Genomic DNA, 5,533 nt, shown 5'->3' on the forward strand with positions numbered 1-5,533 from the left:
GGGGAAAGCCAGCCAGCGTTCAAGGGCCTACAAGTCAGCCTAGAAAGTTATGCTGAGCTATTAAAATAGTCCATGTGGCAAGAAGCTTAAGTTGGGTGGCTTTCTTCTCATGTTCACATGATTTCTCCTCATTGTCACTGGTAAAACCTCTCGAATCTGAGTTGGAAGGTGGAGTAGCTACCATATGAATGAGTGGAGTCAAGACAATCCTCCTTTTTTTTTTTTTTTTTTTTGAGACAGAGTCTCGCTCTGTCACCCAGGCCAGAGTGCAGTGGTGCGATCTCGGCTCACTGCAAGCTCTGCCTCCTGGGTTCACGCCATTCTCCTGCCTCAGCCTCCCGAGTAGGTGGGACTACAGGCACCCGCCACCACGCCCGGCTAATTTTTGTATTTTTAGTAGAGACGGGGTTTCACCATCTTGGCCAGGCTGGTCTTGAACTTCTGACCTCGTGATCCACCCGCCTCTGCCTCCCAAAGTGCTGGGATTGCAGGCATGAGCCACTGTGCCTGGCCAAGACAATCCTACTTTTCATCAGGTTGCTGGGATCAGATATCTGTGTCCATGGAGCCAGGAGATACAGTTTATTCATTCATTTGCTCATTCACTCATTCACTTGTTCAACAAATACTATTATAAGCTGTGTCCTACCAATTGGGTGGTTTGATACAACTTATTTTGCCCATAAATAGGATGGCCATGAACTACAATACACATACATTCCTGTCCTCTTCAGCACAACAGCCAGCAGGAAAGGGGGGTGAAGACGAGGCAGAGGCAGGCAAGGACGCAGACGAGCCAGGGACCCCTGTAGGGGTGCTGGGCTAGGAGGCTCCACCAGCATCCTCCTCAGCTTTATCATCTGGCGTCTCCTACTTTTCCAGCCCCCAACCCAGTCCCCACCCCTGGTGCCTGGTGCTCCACCCAGCCCCGACCACTAACTGAGCACACCCACATCCATACGTGAACTAAGACTAACAAAACCACCACCATTTACTGAGAACTTCCAGTGTGCCCAGGCCTAGGCTAGATGCTTTGTGGTCAAGGTTACATTTGTCCTCACATCCACTCTATCAAGTAGGCCCTGTCTTCTCTTTTGTACAGATCAGGAAATCAGGGTTTGGAGCGGTTAAACAGTTAGTCAGTGGTGGTGTTTCCTGCAGCACTGGAAGTTTCTTCTGTCTTCAGAAAAACATTGGCTTTCACAGGAAGTCAAGCAAAATGGGTTGGAGTTTGTATTAGTTCTCCAGGGCTGCTGTAACAAACCACCACAAACCAGGTGGCTTAGAACCATGGGAATGAACAATGGGACTCATGGTTCTGGAGGCCAGAAGATCAAGACCGAGGTGTCCGCTAAGCCGGGCTCCCTCTGAAGGCATTAGGGAAGGATGTGTTCCAGGAGTCTTCCCTCATTTCTGGTATTTCCTTGGCTTTGGCAGCAGAACTCCAGTCTTTACATGATGTCCTGCGTGTGTGTGTGTGTGTGTGTGTGTGTGTGTGTGTATACACACTTCCCCTTCCTATAAGGGCTCCAGTCATATTGGAGTAGGGACTGACCAGGGACCATACTACTCCAGTATGATCTCATCTTAACTGATTGCATCTGCAATAACACTATTTCCAAATAAGGCCACATTCTGAGATCCTGGGGGTTAGGACTTCAACATAGCAATGTTGGGGGACACGATTCAACTCAACTCATGCCAGAGTTGTGGGGGCAGATGGATGAATCCTAGTTGCTTTGTGACCTATTTCTCTACTGTCCCAGCAGGATCACACGGTTTGCTGCTACCTGTATGAGTGCAGTGGGGAAAGACGGGGAATGGAGGGGAAGGGAGGTTCTAACAACTCTTCTCTCCTACTCGTGGGCCTCACCCATGGTCAGGCTGTGTCTACTTCTCCTGAAGGTGATACAGAGGCCTCCCATCTTGTGAGGAACTCATATGTCCTCTGTGCATACAGGTTGGCTTTTTTTTTTTTTTTTGAGACGGTCTTGTTCTGTCGCCCAGGCTGGAGTGCAGCCGTGCGGAATTTGGCTCATCGCAACCTCCACCTCCTGAGTTCAAGCAATTCTCCTGCCTCAGCCTCCCAAGTAGCTGGGATCACAGGCTCACAGGCGTGTGCCATCATACCAGCTAATTTTTATGTGTATTTTTAGTAGAGACAGGGTTTCGCCATGTTGGCCAGGCTGGTCTTGAACTCCTGACTTCAAGTGATCCGCCTGCCTCAGCCTCCCAAAGTGCTGAGATTACAGGCGTGAGCCACTGTGCCTGAACTCTGAGTATTTTCAATATGCAGTGAGTGGAATCTGGATTCGGAAGCTGTGGTTACGGATGGCCAACTGTACCTGGTTCAACCCACTATTTTACGACAGAGGAAACCCAAGTCCAGCTCACACATCCGGTTCGTGGTCAAGGAGTGCAGGCTCCCAGCCCAGAGTTCCACTGCCCTGCAATTCTTCTGTACACTCCACCCTCCAACTGTGGCTGGCAGGAGTAGAGGTGGCTGGAGGACATTTTCATTTGTACCACACCTAATCTGGGGCTGTTTTAAGCAGGAATCAGCAATCAAACAGCAGTGTCATTAGTTTCCAAACTTTCATGGTATCAAGTTAAAATGCAGCCTTTTATTGCTTCTCCATGGAAGCCACCTTGGTCTATTGCTTCCTATATCCTAAAAATAAGACAATACTATAGTTTCTTTTTAAAGAAGAATGAAAAAAGAGAATGAGATAGAGCCCTCATACAGATTCTCATAAAAATCAAATAAAGAGACCCGGAGGGAGAGGCTGAGGGCATATTAAATTTCAGGACTGCCTTCTGATATCCTTCAGATCAAGGCCCATGGATCACTTTCTCTTCCTGGCTTCTATATATAGGCACGACAGTTAGACTGGCCTTTTCTCCAGAGGACAGCTCCACACTGCTAAAAACACCCATGGGAATTTTGATAAGAAGGGGCTGCTCTAGTTTGCATTTTCTCTCTTCATAGTTGGTGCTAGAACCAGTTCCAAAGTCATGGATTTTTTTTTTTCAGATTGTTACTTGAAGTGTAGAATAAAAAAGGATTGCTTTCCCAGCCTTCATGGCTGCATAGTTCAGATAGGGAACACGATTCTATTTAAAGAGATGATATAAACTATGACCACACGTGTGTTTACAAACACATGTCATGTCTAAGTTTCCAACTCTTAACTAACAATAAGCTCATGAATAGCTGCTAGCTAACCCGAATATTTACTCATGGCCAACAGAGACAGAAATATCTTGTTTAGATGGCTGATGCTGACATTGGATGCCAGAAGTTTCTGACAAGCGTCTTTCTCTCACTCTTTCCTTGGCCGGTAGACACATCTCCCTGTGGCTGCAGTTGTCTTTCCCTTTAACCAGTGGCTTCCAGTTTACTGCTCACACCGGTGTGCTGGACCTTTCCCCGGGTCTTCTCATAAAGCCTTAATGCTGAGTGCTGGAAGTTAGATCACATGCACACCGATTTCTCTTCCAAACTAAACTGATTTGGAAATTTCTTGCTGTGGCATTTCAAAACTCATGTGTATTCTTCACTCCTTATTTTAACATGGAAAAGCTAAAAATTGTTCATTAATTGGGAGGAAAAGATTGTGAACATTTTATTTATTCAAGGAACCAGGCCAGGTGCAGTGGCTCACACCTATCACCCCAGCACTTTGGGAGGCTAAGGCAGACAGATCGCCTGAGGTCAGGAGTTTGAGACCAGCCTGGCCAACATGGTGAAACCCCGCCTCTACCAAAAATATAAAAAATTGACTGGGTGTGGCGGTGTGCACCTGTAATTCCAACTACTCAGAAGACTGAGGCAGGAGAATCGCTTGAACCCAGGACGCGGGGGTTGCAGTGAGCTGAGATGGCACCACTGCACTCCAGCCTGAGTGACAGAGCAAGACTGTCTAAAAAACGGTGGCTCACACCTGTAATCCCAGCACTTTGGGAGGCTGAGGTGGGCGGACACAAAGTCAGGAGATCAAGACCATCCTGGCTAACACGGTGAAACCCCATCTCTACTAAAAATACAAAAAATTAGCTGGGCGTGGTGGCGGGCGCCTGTAGTCCCAGCTACTCGGGAGGCTGAGGCAGGAGAATGGTGTGAATCCGGGAGGCGGAGCTTGCAGTGAGCCGAGATCACGCCACTGCACTCCAGCCTGGGCGACACAGCAAGACTCCGTCTCAAAAAAAAAACAACCACCACCAATTAACAAATTTGAAGCACAGAATTTTTGAGGCACAGAATTTTAAAGCCATGCATCTGGGGGGAAAATCTTTCAAAATAAAAGGGGTAGCATTTATCAGCACCCCTTTATAGAGTAAGAATTTTGAAAATAAAATTGAGAAAAACAGGGTAGTCCCTAACATCACCTATGAAATTGTTCTCTCAAAAGAAATGAATCAAACCTCTGGATCCAATCACCCATTGACAAGAAAGCCAGGAGACAGATGAACATGTTAAATGGCTGCAAAACATTGCCATTCACAATATCTAGACCACGGGAAACTGGACAAATTACCTAGTTTCTTCAATAAGTATATTAGAAAGTACAGAAGTGGGGGCAGGAATATCAGAGGGTCATTCTGTTAACGATTTCAAACATCAATCACTTGCAATGTTCAGACGTTATTATGGAGACAATGGGAGGTTTGAACATTAACTGGATAGTTGATTATGTTAAGGAACCATTGTCAAATTTTAACATTGTAATAACAGTATTGTGTTTACACATTTTAAAAATAATTGCCTTCTTTTAGAAGGATATATTGATATGTTTACAGAGGCGAGATCCTGGATTTGCATCAAACAATGTGGTGCGCAGGAGATGGGAGCACAGATGAAGCAAGAGAGCCTTGAATTGCACATGGGGGGAGCAGGGATTTGAGTGCATGAGGATTTATGAGGTTCTGCCTACTTATGTATATGTTTGAGATTTTGCATGATAAGACAAAAAAGACAGCATTGCTTAAAGCAAAAATGTAGAATCCAGAAACGTCCCCCAAAACTGGCTGTGTTAAAGGAACAAATCAGGGGCAGCACAGGTGTAGGATCCTGGATGTCCTCAAGTCTCCTCTGCCACCTCCTGTCACGTTGCCTGATACTTCCGTTTCAATTTTTTCTCCCAAGTGTCCCAGGCCTGGCTGTGCAGGGAGACTCCGGTCAAGATCCGCTGGAAGGTATGTGAGTGTGTGAGGCATGCACCAGCCCTCACGGAGGACCCACTGGAGTTCTCAGCTCCCTTCTTGCTCCTCGGGGCCCTCCCACTTCCTGGCCACCATCGATGGAAATTTTTTTGAGACAGAGTCTCGCCCTGTTACCCAGGCTGGAGTGCAGTGGCAGAATCTTGGCTCACTGGAACCTCCATCTCCTGGGTTCAAGCGATTCTCCTGCCTCAGCCTCCCAAGGAGCTGGGATTACAGGCATGCACCACCATGCCCGGCTAATTTTTTGTATTTTTAATAGAGACGGGGTTTCACCATGTTGGCCAGGCTGGTCTCAAACTCCTGGCCTCAG

The sequence above is a fragment of the Pongo pygmaeus genome, chromosome 12, assembly GCF_028885625.2.
Source record: "Pongo pygmaeus isolate AG05252 chromosome 12, NHGRI_mPonPyg2-v2.0_pri, whole genome shotgun sequence".
Taxonomy (NCBI): Eukaryota; Metazoa; Chordata; class Mammalia; order Primates; family Hominidae; genus Pongo; species Pongo pygmaeus.